This window comes from Numenius arquata, chromosome 3 (assembly GCF_964106895.1).
Source record: "Numenius arquata chromosome 3, bNumArq3.hap1.1, whole genome shotgun sequence".
NCBI classification, from domain to species: Eukaryota; Metazoa; Chordata; class Aves; order Charadriiformes; family Scolopacidae; genus Numenius; species Numenius arquata.
In genome coordinates, this window is record NC_133578.1 from 66,033,783 (window position 1) to 66,049,138 (window position 15,356).

The 15,356-nt window shown below is 40.7% G+C and overlaps 1 protein-coding gene across 4 annotated transcripts in view; it reads left to right on the top strand.

Annotated features, from left to right (window-relative positions):
- The window catches only part of NSMCE2 (NSE2 (MMS21) homolog, SMC5-SMC6 complex SUMO ligase), a 131,065-nt gene that overhangs the window by 37,177 nt on the left and 78,532 nt on the right, over positions 1 to 15,356 (top strand). The gene's annotated exons all lie outside the window — the stretch shown is intronic.

The window sequence follows — 15,356 nt, forward strand, 5'->3', positions numbered from 1 at the left end:
GTGCAGTAGCACATCACCTGGTAACGCGTTCTCATCAAATAAGCCAGATCACATGAGATCATGTTTATACTGGCTGCCAGCCGGTTGCAGAAGGACAGACACTACCTGATGGAGCACAACTCGGTGCAAAATTAGAATTGGCAGAGTGGGTTGCACTTAATCGGTGCGTCATGCAGCTGTGGTGGTTTTGATCTCGGACTAGACATACTGAAACTGAATTTACTATCATCTAGTTCAACCACAATCTCAGTCACGTGAACAGCATCCCATATCTCTGTCTGTAAAGAGATTTCTTCTACCTGAAGATTTCAAAGCAGTTTGAATTAATTTTTAAAAATTATTTTCTTTTAATACTAAGGATTGTAATTGTCAGTCTGAACTGTTTCTGGAGTTCCAGAAGGTCACAACAGAGAGCAACTGAAAGTCTCTGTGGTTTGGATCCCTGCTTTTCTAGGCAATATCTGCATTTCAGAGTCAACATGAGTTAACTCTGTCTGGCTTAGCTTAGCCTAGAGGAAGAAGATAAAATAATGAAATGTAATGAAATTGGTAGGTGTTGAGGTAGATAGCCAGTGCAAATTAAAAAGGCCATCTTCATCTCAAATCATGGATTATTATTTTTTTCTGTTGATGAAACTTATTACTGGAAACACTGGAGTTGTAGTTTCAGTTGATCAGTAGTGAAAATAGTCTTTCAAATTAACCATCTCATCTAGAAAGCTCCTGCTGACAGTCCAGGGATTTAAGTGCTGGGGCCGGGTGGTGGTGGTGGAGCGCTAAAGGCTGGAGGATTCTCAGCAGCAGGGGTTTTGTCTTGAAATTAATTTCTCCTGTTAATTGAACACACCCAAGTTGATCAGCGTCTTTGGGGAGACACTTCTGGAATACCTTCCAGAAAATGTCTGTTTCCAAGTGTTTAGTGTTGTTTTAATTACTGTAATTGTTTCCAGAGATTATATGTGTATGTTGGATATTTTAATATGCCTCCCTAAAAAGTTAAATGTTAGGTCACTCATTTAAAAACATTTACTCTTTCTCCTAGTATGTTTTTAACTGACCTTATCAATAAAAGTATTTAATTACACAGATTTTCCCTCTGCAAAATACTTAGCAGCTTTATAATGAATCACAGATAAAATGTTGCTTACGGCATTAACTAGAGCATATTTTTATGTAGCTGCTACTACCATGAATTTGGTTTTATTAAAAAATTTCAGTTGAGAAGGAGTTAATAGAAGTTGCTATTCTCTTTCCTATCTTCCTCATAAATTATATTATTTGGGACTTTTTCTCAGTGAGCCTTCCAATACTGGGCATAAGCAGGAGTGTGCATGCAACATGTTACATGTAGCTTAGAATGAACCAAATTCTTGCAGCTTCATAATATGGATTGTTCTGGATGTTTTAACTTTCACAGAACTGCATATTTATGACCTTCATTAGAATGGAAAGAACTGAAGGTTTGTGGAGCATTTCTTTGTTTTATTTTTTGATGTTGGGAGTTTAAGAGCAGCTTTTTGATGTTTATATAATTAAATTATATAATGGGTTTCTCATGATTTTTAACACATGCACTCAACCTGTTCTGCAAATGTGGAATTGTCTTTCTCACCTTTCCCATTGCTCCTGTTGATGGGAGGTAGTGCTTTGATTTAAAAGAAGCAGCATGACTTCTTTGTGTTTGTGATTTGCTGCAGTATGTAACTATGCTTATTTTAATGCCTACTAAACCAAGCCAAAAATCTGCTTAATAGTACGTCTCTATTTTATTATCTTTCCAACTTGAGTTAGAGGTTTCAAAGAAAGACCTAAATCCTGCCAGAAATCAATACCAGATGTCACAGTATCTCCCAAACATGGCCCCATTGTTGATAACCTACTGTGAGTTACAAACACTATGCTTGATAATAAGGTTTGGCAAGTTGGACTAATTTCTGGGCTCTCATCTTATTTAGCTGACCTAAGTGCATAGCCTGAGTAAGCTGATTTAACCAGCTGAAGGATTTCTTTTATCCTTAGGTTTGTGTGTTATTTTGACAGTAAAAAAATATTTTAAAAGACTTAAGAAAGTGTGCACATCAGATACACTCAGAACTTCCCTGTAAAGTGTAACGTTCCCACGTTAACATGTACTCACACATATTACGCCTGATAAATTCTACAAAAACGGAGAAATTAAAGCTCAGTGATGATATTGCTACTGTTAACTCTTCTTACTCTTTTCAAAGGTTTGTGCTTTGCTGCATAGCCACTGCTGCCGTGTGAACAATTCACAGTGGGATTTTTTTTTCAAATAGATACTCATCCTCTCTTTAAAGCTGTTATGATGTTGTTTTTTCCCCAGCAGCCTGTTGTGTGGGGAGAGGAGAGGACAGTAAGGGCTTGGATGCAGTGGTGAGTTTACAAGGGTTGCTGAGAAGACAGCAACTCTAGTAGGGAAAACTTATGGGGTGTGGTTTTGTGGTGTGTGATAATTGTTGTAATGATGAAGTGTGGGCTGTAGATGAAGTGTTTCTCCATGGATATTTTTATGCTTAGTTGGAGGTGATCAAGGGATACAGGCAAAGGCTGGGCTGCTCTAGAGGCAGTTTGTTCCAGTTCAGTAAAACTATCTGTTGAAACAGGGCGTTTCTGGAGTTCGCTATTAACAGCCCCACTGTACACCCTTACTCCCCGTAAAACAGCCCCACCTTCCACCACTGCTGTCTGCTCAGTTCCACTAACTCATCACCACTCCTTCTTCTCCCAGTCACGTTGGTTGTGTTCAGTTTGGTGGGCAGCTCCTCTGCCTCTCCCCTTCCTTCCCCTCTTATTTAGAATCCCTTTCTCATCTTCTTTTGACCAAAACCAGAGTTGGCTCTTGTTAGTTGGTGGCATGCACTTGGAGAAGACTTAGAGAAGCGTTACCTTTCCTCCCATCCACAGCAGTGCATTGTGTCTGTTGGGGCAGACAAAATCTGGCAGAACAGTGGAATCCTGTTGAACAGTGCCTTAAGAGAATCTGGCCTATCCGTTGGATTTGCCCAGAGCTGCCCCATCAATTATAATGATGTATGTCTCTGCTAACTCTCTATGAGCTAATTAGGCCTGGGAGTAGCTGGTCATCCTCCTTAATCCACCAGTTAGGTTTGCATATGCTTGGCCTCCTTCATTGGTCAGGCTTATAAACATATATACAGACAAATCCCATCAACCACGTTCATATGCACAGCATAGATAACTATAGTTGTAATGTGTATCACGGCTGAAAGTGAGTTTACACTCAGCCGTTTCAAAACCCCACAAAACTCGAAGCCAAACTCCTTATATTAGTCCGTCCTTATACTAGTTCTTTGCAGTACTTACTTGTCTGTTAAATTTTAAAGAGAAGGACAGTGGTTTATGGTAAGAAGAAAATCCATCTAAAGCAAAAAGCACCTATAGAGGATGACAGGTGTGGCTTTACTGCTGCTCAAGGAGAAATTGCCAGTTAATTCAGATAAGAGGTGACTATAATAGTGTGTAAAGTCATGGATGGAACAGAAGTGCTTGTTCACAACGTGTCACATAAAACCAAAGAACCATTTAATAAAATTATCCAGCAGCATGTTTTAAACCAACAAAAGGAAGTAACTTTTTACACAGGGAGTAATTAAATTGTGGAATTAATTGCCACAGGATGTTATGGAGACCAGAAGCATTAATGGATTCAAAAAGCTGCTAGACAAATGAAATAAAAACTCATTGACAGCTATTAGATGTAAAGATTCAAATACAGTCACTGTCTTGGGAAATTCGTAAACTGCAAGTTGCTAGAAGCAGGGAAAGTATATGGTGGGAAACAGGGGAATATCTTTCTGTTTGGCACTCATGTTATACTCCTACTCCATCTTTTTGCTTCTGCCACTGTCAGAGAAAGAGAATAGTCTGGATGGATATTTGGTCTGATGCAGTACTCACATCCATATGCAGCAGAAAATGAACGACATAGAAAATACAGAGTCCACGAGCATTACTGCATCCTGAAATTTATGTTGACTGACTATGTAGCTTTAGACAAATAACATTTACGCTCTGTTTCAAACCTATTTTGGAACATAATTCTATCTTAAAAGTACCTTTTGCCTCCATAATTTTAATATTTGGAAAGCCTTCAGGGTATCTAATAATTTAACTCTGTGTTCTTACTCTTATATTTGATGATTTAAAAAATAAGTAAATGAACAGCTCCTGCTCTGGGCATTGTTACATAATTGAAAAATTCTTAATCTCAAAGCTCACTTCAAATCCGTATCGTATAAAACCACACAAACCATTTAATAATTAGGTACCAGCAGATAAAATCCTGCTTGAAGTTAGCAGAGCTACACCCACTTGGACCAAAGAAAGGAGGAATCTTCAGCTAGATCCTTGTCTTGCAGCCAATTTTCTCCCGTAATGCCCAAGGAAAGCTTAGTAACTTGTTCTAAATAACAAATCTTGCTTTTATTATTGACAGGAGGAGGTGAACTACAGCTCTGGGTGAGTATCTTTTGGGACCCCTTCTTACAAATTTGATGAAATTATAATTTAAGTACCTGCTCTGATCTCAACCACACCAAATGGGATAAAATGTTTTCCTGAACGGTTAGGTAACATACAGTGTAGTTTTTAAACTTATTTCAGTAGATCAGAATCTGAAAGTTTTAAGATCAGTCCTTGAGATTCCTGGATTGGTGAACATAAAAGTGCCTTTTATATCCCCATCAACAGTGTTATAAACTAGAAAAGTGGTCCAGCTGGAATTATATATGTGGCCAACTAAGTTGTGACTATGGGCTGCTTATTACAGGAGAGATTGAATAAGAGACAACAAAGCATGTCTTATTTTTTTAAAAAAGAAAGCACTAAGTTGATAGCAGTGTCAGAAAAAAATCTTGATTTTACAGGCACTTTCATTTACTTGAGGAAAGCTTGGCTCCTCCATTTTTGTAACTCTTCTTCAAGTATTTTTTGCCTCTCTCAGCCTCCTGTTTTTTAGACTGAAAAAACCCTGCTGCTTCAACTTCTGTCAGTCATGAGCCCATCGCCCCTCCCCAGGGTCCAGTTTCTCGACATACGTTTTGAACTGGGGAGTCTGATACTGGATGCAGTATTTCAGCTGTCGCCTAATGGATGCTTCATATAGGGAGAGAGTAACTTCCTTTGTCCTGCTGGCCACACTGCTCCTAATGTAGCCAGGATCCAATTTGCCTTATTAGCAGTGAGAATGTTTCCTCACATTTAACTTAGCATCTACCATAACCTCCCTGTCCTTTTCTGCAGAGCTGCTACAAAACCAGTCAGTTCCCAGCATGCACTGGTGGATGGGGTTACTCTGTCCCTGGGAAAGCTGCAGAACTTTTCTTCTTGTTGAATTTGACATTTCTGTTGACCCAATCCTAGATTTTCTCAAGGTCTTTCTTGATTGAAGCTCTACTGTTTGATGTGTCAAACTCCACTAGGTTAGTATTGTCTAGAAGATTGCTGAGAGTGCATTGTGTTTCATCATCCAGGTCTTCGGTGAGGATATGGAACATTTTCAACCCTACTGTCCACCACTATAATACTCTGCTTGGTACTAGCTACCAATTGGATATCAAACTAATGTTTACTGTGAGTGTTAGTCTCTGAGCCCAACCGTCCCGGTAATTTTCAATCTACCTACCAGACCATTTGATTACATCTTCCACCCTTCCCACATCTGCATTTCAGGTCATTTAATCACGTAAGGTGATCAGTTTTATCAAGAATGAACTGCCCTTTGTAAGTCCATGTTGACTGTTGCTGATTACCATTTTGTTCCCTGAGTGTTTGGAGGTGGATTCCAAAAGGATGTGGTATGTAATCATTCCAGGGGCTGAGGTGAAGCTACCTGGCCTGTAGTTGCATGAGTTCTTTTTCTTGTGCCTTTTTTAAAGACAGGCATAGCGCTACCATTTTTCGAGTTTTCAGGGTCCTCTCCCAATGATCGTGCTTTTTTTGGAGGTGACAGGCAGGACTCTTGGAGACACATCAGCCAACTCTTACAGCACTTTCAGCTTAATCTTGTCTGTCCTCATAGATATGAATACTTGAATACATTCAGCTGCTCTAACTCATTCTTAACTTGATGTCCCTAATCTGTTCCTTCCCAAACCATCCTGGTGCACCTGGAAATCTAGGAGTAATCTTTGCCTGTGAAAACTGAAGCAAAAAAATATTGAGTACTTCAGCCTTTTCCATCTGAACAACGACTAGGCTATCTCCCCCATTCAGTAACATCCCCACGTTTCCTCTGAACTTACACAATTCCCTCTTGGTGCTCTTTATATCACTCACTTGTTTTAATTGTAAATGTGCTTTGGTTTTCCCAATTTTATTCCTAACTGCCAAAGTAGTGCTTTTGTACTCCTTTTTGTTACCTGTTTTTGTTTCCTTTATGCTGACTTTTTGCATTGCAGTTCATCAAGCAGCTCTTTGCTTGGTCAAGTGGGTCTTCTACTGAAATTTCCAGTCATCTTATAAAAAAGGATTATTTATTCCTGAGCTCTCAATAAGTTTTCTATAAGAAGTTACCATCTGTCCTGGTCAACTTTTGCATCAACTTCCTGGGAGATTCTGCTGAGCCATTTTCTGAATAACCCAAAGTCCACTTTCATAAAATCCTGAGTCCTACTTCTTCTGCTTACCTTCCTAGTCTTCTTCTGGATCCTGAATGCAATCAGCTTGTGGTCACTGCTCCCAAGCTACTATCTGTGACCACATTTGCCACTTGTTCATGCCTGTTTGTGCGCAGAGATCACATAGGGTATTACCGTTGTTTGGTCTCTCTAGTATTTGCATTAAAAAGTTATCACCAATGCAGTCTAGAAATATCCTGGATTGTTTGCATAATGCCATGGTGCCCACATGGTTGCAATGAGGACCAAGGCCGGTAATCGGGTTGCTTTTGGTTTGTAGACAACCTTACCCTCTTCATCCCCTTGGGCAGGTGGAGTGTAACGGGCCCCCACGGCTGCACGTCCGGTGTTGCTTTTGCCTTTGCTTTTGACCTTAAGATTCCTGTCAGATACGTCTCTGGATTCTCACTGGTCCTCTGCATAGAGAAGGAGGTGCTTTATGAGAAAGTGTAGCTGCCCTTCTTCTTCATTGCTTGTTCTTCTTGAGCAACCTCCATGACACTGTTCCAGTCATAGATGTCATCCCATTTAATCTTTGTGATCCCGATCACATCAGAATTCTCTGACTGTGCATAGACTTCCAGTTCTTCTTGTTTGTTGGCCAAGCTCTGTGCGTTAGTATCCAGACACCTGAGGTACGGCTCTGCATGCCTTGCCTCCAAGTGGAAATGTTTAACTTTCCTTTGTGGCCTTCTCTCACACATACTTTCTCCTCCCTTCTCTTACCTCTGAGCCTAAGTACCCATTCCTCAGTGAATTTAGTTTAAAACCATCCTCACTAGATTAGGAAGTCTCTTCACAAAGATGTTTTTCTCTTTGTCAGGTGGCTTCCATACCTTTGTAGCACTCCATCAAATGGGGCATTGTAATCCAAGAAACCAAAGTCTTGCTGGTGGCAGCAGCTGTACAGCCAGGCATCAGTCTGCTGGTTACATCTGCTAGCCAGGCCTCTCCAGTGACTGGCAGGACTGAAGAGAGCACCACTGGGATTTCTTCCTTCTCATGTTTGCTCTGAGCTCTCTGTTCCGTTTGAGCTGTTCAAGGTTTCCCTTGGCTGTTTTACTTCTGTCTCGCAAGGGTCAGCAGCAACAGGTAGAATCTGGAAGGCTGTGTGAGTCCTGGGAATTTCTCCGCAACATCAGTGATGAAGATTCTGGGCAAGCAACAGACCCACCTGGATAGTAGGGGTGGATTCTTCTGTTTCACACAGGGGAGCATCATCAGCCACTAACACCGATGCTTTCCTTAGTGCTGGTACTAATTCAAAGATTTGAGATACCCACTCAGAATTTTCTCCCCAAACAGCCCCTATTGTTCCTGAAACTCTTAGCTCAGCACAAGTGGAGGAGGAAACAGAGCTTTATTCCTGTTACCTGAAGTCACAAGCTTCCACCTTCCACCCTCTGCAGGTTTGTGTCCTCTTCCTGGTCCTTCAGTCATACCTTTCTTCTTACCCTAATGGGGCTTAATCTTGTGTCTTGGAGAAGTTTCTTCAAAGATCCTGCAGGTCTCCCGTGCAGCACCCCTGAGGCAGCGAAGCCGCTGACCTCTCTTGGCAGCTCCTCACTGATCACAGCCATGACTTGACGAGAACGCACCTCCCCGGGGAGGAGCACTGGGTGTCTGAGCAGCCCAAGCCCTGCATGGCAGAATGTACCTTCAGCACTTCCATAGAGGCTGAGGTTGCCGAAGGGCCAGAAAGGCTGTACTGGTGGCCCATCCTGTGTTACCACCTTTTGGGAGCAGCCTCTGTCGGTGGCATCTCTGGGCTTTCTTTATGCTCCCTGCAGTCCAGCTGCCATATTAACTGCTTTTCTTCTCCGTTTGTGTCCTGGTGGTCGGGCTCCTTGTTGCTGGCATTTCCTAAGGAACACCCTCTCATCTCTAGATGAGTAGGAAGCTGATGCAAGTTAACTCTGTTCCAGGTGAGACTCCCACTTGGCAGGGAGCTCCTCACGCTACTGCTTCTTATCTCCTTCCTTGCCCTGTTTGCTTCCCGTGTGATCCTATCACACGTCGCTTCCTCCTGCACTGCTGTCCAAAACAGGGGTTGGAAACTGGACGCGAGGTAGCCATGCTGCTCTAGGACCGGGACTAGCAATCCTAGTTTTGGGGTGGGCAAATTAGGGTGATTTATGCAGGGTTTGGTTTTATTTGTTTTCCAAAACAACCATTCAGTAAAGTAAATAGATGTTGTTGGTTTTTTCTGTAAAGTATTTTTAGCAAATCCTCAGTGCCCATTTCATTGAATGACTAATGCATTTTGGTACATCTGAATTACATCTATACTGAGTCATTTTGCTTGGTAATGACATATTTAAATGTTTAAATCTCTACAGAAGTTAAATATTGTAAAAGACTTTAACGTTTTGTTCTGGGGGTTCGTTTGTGCCTGTATTATGTCACCACAAGCCACTGCTGTGGGGAAGAACTCCTGTAAGCTGAAGGCTAACAGAATGCTGTATCACAAAAACATTTCTGGAAACCATAAATGAGCCAGTGTGGGTCTGCACAGCCAACATTTTGGTTTTTTGAATCAGATCTTCCCCTGCTTGCTGTGTAATGTTGTTGCATTTAACATTTCACAAGACTGTTGCTGGACTGTTAAATGTTTCCTAAGACACTGTTCACCCAAAATTTCTAAAATTTTCCCTCATCTCTTCTTAGACTGAAGTTACTTCACATTTTGTAACTAAGGCTTTGTTTATGGGGAAGGTGTTGCCAGTGACACAACTGAAATAGTTATATCAGTGTTCCCTGCATTCTTGCTGTGGGATGAGTGGTTGGGGTTTTTTTTGCTTTTCTTTTGGTTTTTTTTTTTTTTTTTTGGTGTAGTTTTATTTTGTTTTGTTTTGTTTTGTTAAACTCTCATATAGGACATGTCAGCTGAAATGAAATAAAAGGATCTGCAAGTTTTATACTGGGATAACTGTAAAATAAATGTAAACATTTATTGCAAACATTTATTGCTTGTGTAGACCAGTTGAGCAGCCTTCCTTGAACTACTTTGTCATGTGTACTACTTCTGGAACTACTTCTTCCCTAGTCTGTTATCTTTCTTTTATCAGCTCACGATGCCCTTACAGTCCTTGAGCAAATGCCTGTTATACCAGGCTGTCCTTATTTTGAAATACCTTACAAGCTTTCACTTGTGCTTCATTATCCTGGATTTGTAATCTGTGTTTCTCCCGATGTGTGGTTTATATTGCGTCTTTGCTTCTGTGCCAGGTCCATCGTTTACTTTGTGAGCTCTTGAGGGCAGAGAGCTGTTAATCACATCATGTGCTTTTTGAAGCCCATACCATATTTTTAGAATTCAAAGAACGATGATCAATCATTGTGAAAGACCAATATCCCTTTATTCTGCTATCTATGGATACTTTTTGAGGCATCTTGTTGCCTTCTCCGAGCAAGGAATCAAAACTAAGAACCGCAGAAAAAGTTGGGTTTGTACTTGCACTAATGGGTTGTATTGTGACAAATGGTTTGAAAGAGACACACCCCCCCCCCCCAACAACAAACAAACAGCCAAAATTTCACCGTTGACTAAGGGAGCTGGTACTATTTATGAGGAGAATGGGAGGTATTTGCAGTGGTAATTCTGAAATGCATGTGACTTTCTGCTCTGTGAATATTTTTAAGTAAAATACCGAGAATAGGATTTTCGAAAGTGCCTACATGATTGAAGAACCTTGCAGAAACAAAATGAGAGACTGAATCCACAGCTGAATGGTTAGGCAATAACCTGGGATGTGGGAGAGTCAGGTTCAAGTGCTTGCTCCAATTATCTTTTAATTAGTTATACAAAGTGGAACAACTTCAAACAGGAGAGATGGAGATGTCTTACCCCTGAATACCCAATAGCCTATGGGCTAGGACAGCCTAATACGGGATGAGCAGAGATTTGAAAACGGGTCACTCACCTCACTGATGACTCTTTCAACCACTGAGATATTAAATTTGATAGTACGTGGATCTCTCTCATCAGTATTTATGAGGAAGGATTTGCCTGGCTTAAGCAACTCACTCCAGGAAAGGGTTTGTGGTGGAGGCACCCATGGCCATTAGAGGAATAGGACTCCCTGTCACTCAGACAATCTTTGCTTAGCTGGCTTTTGCGAGTTCTGGTTTTTGACACTTAGCTTTCTCCACCCATTTTATAAGAAGTCTGACTGTCTAATTTGGGGAGGAAATTCCATTAGGTAGCAGGATCTCTAAATCTAAAGTGCTACGATTTGCATGTTTGCTACAACTTAGGCTTTTGGTGCATCTTGTTGTCTGCCACCATGTAGGGACTTACAATGGTGCCGACAGACCAAACGGAAGGGCCCAAAGGACTTTTAGCAGTGCTGACGTATTAAATAGCAGACATAAAGACGTTACATATTGTTAAAATGTATTTACGGCTAAAGGAGGAAACCATGCTAATATACTAATTACATCATCTTGGGAGACTCATAATTATCTCTACAGGATTTCATGAGTCTGCATCCATTTGATTTGTCCTAATTCGGAGCCTTGTCATCCTCATCTGCAATCTCTTGCCCAGATGGAGCATGGAAATCGACACAAGCGTTCCTAATATGCAAATAGAGATCTGCAGTTCCACTTCAAAGTGGTTGCTTCTGAAGTGGGAGTTTTAATTATTCCATTTTGAGTTAGTGACTCTGCAAAAGAGGTTTTTTTCTTCTGCCAGTGAGTTGAGTGTTCTCTTTTATTCAGTTTTGTTACCCAGCTTTGGAGTAGGCAGGTCTCATTCTCTCTGTCATGCGAACAATGAAATGGTTGACCAGTTAATGATCTATCTGTTTACTGGTTGTAATCCATAACTTCCTCAGGGAGTTGTTTGTCCTGTTCTTGGGTTCTTTCGCGTGTAGTATTTTATATAACAAGATGAGATTCCTCCTTGCCCATCACAGGAGTCTGTCATGAACTTGAGAAACAAGGGCAGATATCAACTGCCCTGTATTTCATAGAGATGAGCTGTGTCTCCTGTAAAGTCCTCTGGATAAGAGAATGTGCTGGTGGAGAAGAGAAACTCATGAAGCAAGAAATATCATGTGACTGTATATTGCATGGCAGAAGGCAAAACCAAAGGGGAGCAATCATGATGGGGACTGATAACAGTTTGAAACGTCAAGTTAATCTGCAGGAACTGCCCAAAATAGCAAGCGATCATCTGAGAAAGGGGCAAAATTTTGTCTGATTGTAAATAACTACAGAGTAGTGTCAAGTCAAAATAGAATATTTTGCTGTGACGTGTACTTATAGAGAAGATCCCTATTGAAGCATCAGATACAATTATAAGGTTTAGTTACAGTGAGTTACATGGTTCCACTTTGGATGGTGTATTTTCACTTTGTAGTGAGGCGGCTTAAGGAGGTCACCAGCAGTTGAGGAAAGCACGCAGCAGTAGCACTCTCAGGATGAAATATTCGTGGGTACCGGTGGGTGCAGTTGGGGGAGCAGGTACTGCGATACCCCACGAAGAGGTCAGGGAAACCTGCCCTTCCTGCAAGACTGATGGCTCAGGCATGGAGGGGAGGCCGTCACTCGCTCCGTCTGCTCCCCAAATCCTTTGCCAGTGACTCAGGAACTGGTGTTTGGTGAGAATGTAATATATAAAAGGAATAGTGGAGGCATCCCATAATTAGGGCTACTAATAAAGAGAGGAATCAGTCTAGCATGTGATATGCAGTGAATGAGTCAGAGAAGTGAAGGAAAAGCGAGTTTGATAGAGTTATAAGAAGGGAAGTGGCGGTACTGAAAAAGTGATGAATGGTGATGAGATGAGCTTCAAAAGAAGCTAAAAAAGGGAAAGCAAAGTAACGTGAGAAAGAGGAAGGACAAGTTCAAAACCAAGAGTAAATATAAGAACTAGGGCTGTAAATTCAGGAAGATGTAGGGAGAAGTTTGAATGGCAGGGGAGGTGTGATCAAGAGAGTTGGCTGGCACAGGTTTATGCTAGCAGCCTAAAGAATTTGGGGAGACAAATTTGATAGCATTGCAGAAACTGAGTAACCAGAAAAAAATGTGTCCATTGAGTTTGAAAATAACAGAAAGGAAATACTTGCATGCATAGAGTGATAAGTTTAGAAGACAATGACTTCTTTTTTATGCTTTAAATTATTGCGGTAAGTGATGGTTTCTGGCCATGGACAACATCACATTTCTGGGCTTGTCAGCCAGCATAATGGAAATGTTTTTGATAATCAAAAAAGTACTGAGTTTTTTCAGTATTACAGCCAAACTCATACTAGTTTGACTTCCTGTGTGAGTAAGTTCTTATTGAGACAAGATTTCTGTTCTATAACCTTTTCTTGTCAGCCAAGACAATATTAAGAGAAGTGTATTTGAGTTTAAGCTTTTTATTTTATTTTGTTTTTACAAATGTTTTTTAATCAGCATATGTGAGAAGTACCCCCATTTAGGAATTCTTCTGTTTCATACTCCTCTTTTTCCTATTGCCATGCAGACAGACTCTCAGGCAGAAGTGTCTCCTTCAGCCTTACAGTTGTAAACAGCAGTTCACAGCAGTTGTGAACTCTTATTTTTACTCTGTTTCTTCTCACCCTGCTGTCACATTTTGCAGAGATGAGTAAGTTAATACTGCTGTCACACACCAGTCTCATTTACAGAAATTGTTATTTTAACTATGAACTATTTAAAAACTGTTTTAAATTAAAGTTGAATTTTAATTAATTTGAACAACATGTAAAAATCAAGGACTTATGTATAATGGAGGAATCTATACTGGCTGGAGAGTTGGAATATGATTTCATTTTTAGTCATAATTTTAAACCTGGTTTGATAATTCATGTTTAGATTTTTAAAAAGGCATATAAATTGTGAGAGTTGCGAAACAAATGTCTCTGAATTTTTAAAAACTCCTGACGTGTTTTCTATACTACAGTCAGCTATCAGATTGCATCCAGTATCCACCTTACAGTTAGATATTACTATTGCTAATGCTGTGTTTAATTACAGCTTATTATATATTGTTCGCAATTTTTCAGGTTTCCTTTAATGTGGAGAGTACGAAGCAAGTTGGTTTTGAGCTAAGATGTGGAAGTCTATGTAATGACCTGTAGTAAAAAAGCTGTTCAGGTTTCATCAGATTTCCCAGGATGCAGTTTTTTGAGGCCCTGTACAGAAAGGGATGCTCTGGAATCGGGAAGCTGGACTCAGTTGTGAAGACAGACAGATGTCCTAGCACAGAAACAGTCAGTTGTGAAGGGGTTTGTGGGCATCATAATGAAGGAAGATGCTTTTAAACAAGGATTTTGAAGAAGGATTTAAAGATTTATTCCCAAATGTCTGTGAGGACCTTTTCCACGGCAGGAGGACCAGGAGGGAAAAAGTGTGAAGGTACTTGTTTTGGAAATCAAACAGGTAGAGTGACAGGGACTGGCATCATCAGTTATCTACCAGCAAGAACCAGCCTCTTGATGCTTTGATAGATAACAGGAAAGGTGTGGATAGACTCCAAGGATTTTGGAAAGGTGGTGGGAAGGATGTGTAGGGCGGTAACGCAGACAAGATTAATCCAGGCTGTAACAGCATGTGTTGTCTTTGCAAAAATTGGGGGCTATAGAGGAACATGTAAGCAGCTTAATTTAGCATACTAGGAAGAAAGGCCCTTTAAATGGTAATTTTCTGATACAGTTCTGTTTCTGAGGCTTTGCTGAAACTGTGTTAGTAACAAAGATGAGACCTATAAGCAAAGAGGAGAAAAAGAACTGCAGTTGAAAATACCGTTCTCTGTCAGATGATACAATGCTTGCAGGGAGCCTGTATAACTGGGGAACTGAGATATCCTGGGACACCTCTAGAGCAAAAAGGGTATTCCGGTGTCCCATGGTGCAACCTAACAGGAAAGAATCACTTGTGCAAGTACTAGGAAAGCACATAGCGTTTGCCAAGACAAGGGAAGAGGTGCAAGGTGTCAGCCACAACTGGTAAATCCAGTAGGGTAAGAATGGAAGTAAGACCCGGGATATAGTGGCTAATAACTCTATTGAGGGCTGTCCCAGTAGGAAGCTGGATAAGACAATGTCACTAATAATGATTAAAGAGTGTGATATGTGGAAAGGCTTGAGGGAGAGACTTGTCTCTAAGGCATTTGCAGTAAAGGGAAAAGTAAAAGGCAGTTTTCCCACAGGGTATGGACTGGGGCTGTTGTACAGGTGTGGTGTTTTGCACCCACTGCAGTGTAAGTAACGTAGGTCCTTCCTGCTTACAAGGAGATTTGGGGGGATGTAGTGCAATTGCACTCTTTGGGGTTTTTTCTGGTTAGTGCAACTCTGCTCCATCACTGAATTCAGTGTTCTGTGTTGAAGGTGGAGCCGACCCTGATGGAACTATTGCTATCTTGATCTGTAAATTAATACAGATATATTAATTTGGTGAGTCTAGGCTGTAAGTGTCAGCCAGGATTTATGTTTTTCAACTAATGTCAATTCAAATAAAGCATGAGTTTGTACTTAGAAATCTTATTGCTGTTTCCCAAAAGTTTAAAGGTTACATTTAGTCTTAATGAAAAATGCCAACATGACTCACATTGCTGTTTTGGAGAGTATGAAGAAGAAATGCTGTCAGTGCTGAAAAACTTTTCGGGGACAAGAATTTCATCAGATGAATGAAGAAAAAATGAGAGGAGTAAAAACTGAAACAGTCTGCTTGACTTTCACTGGAGGT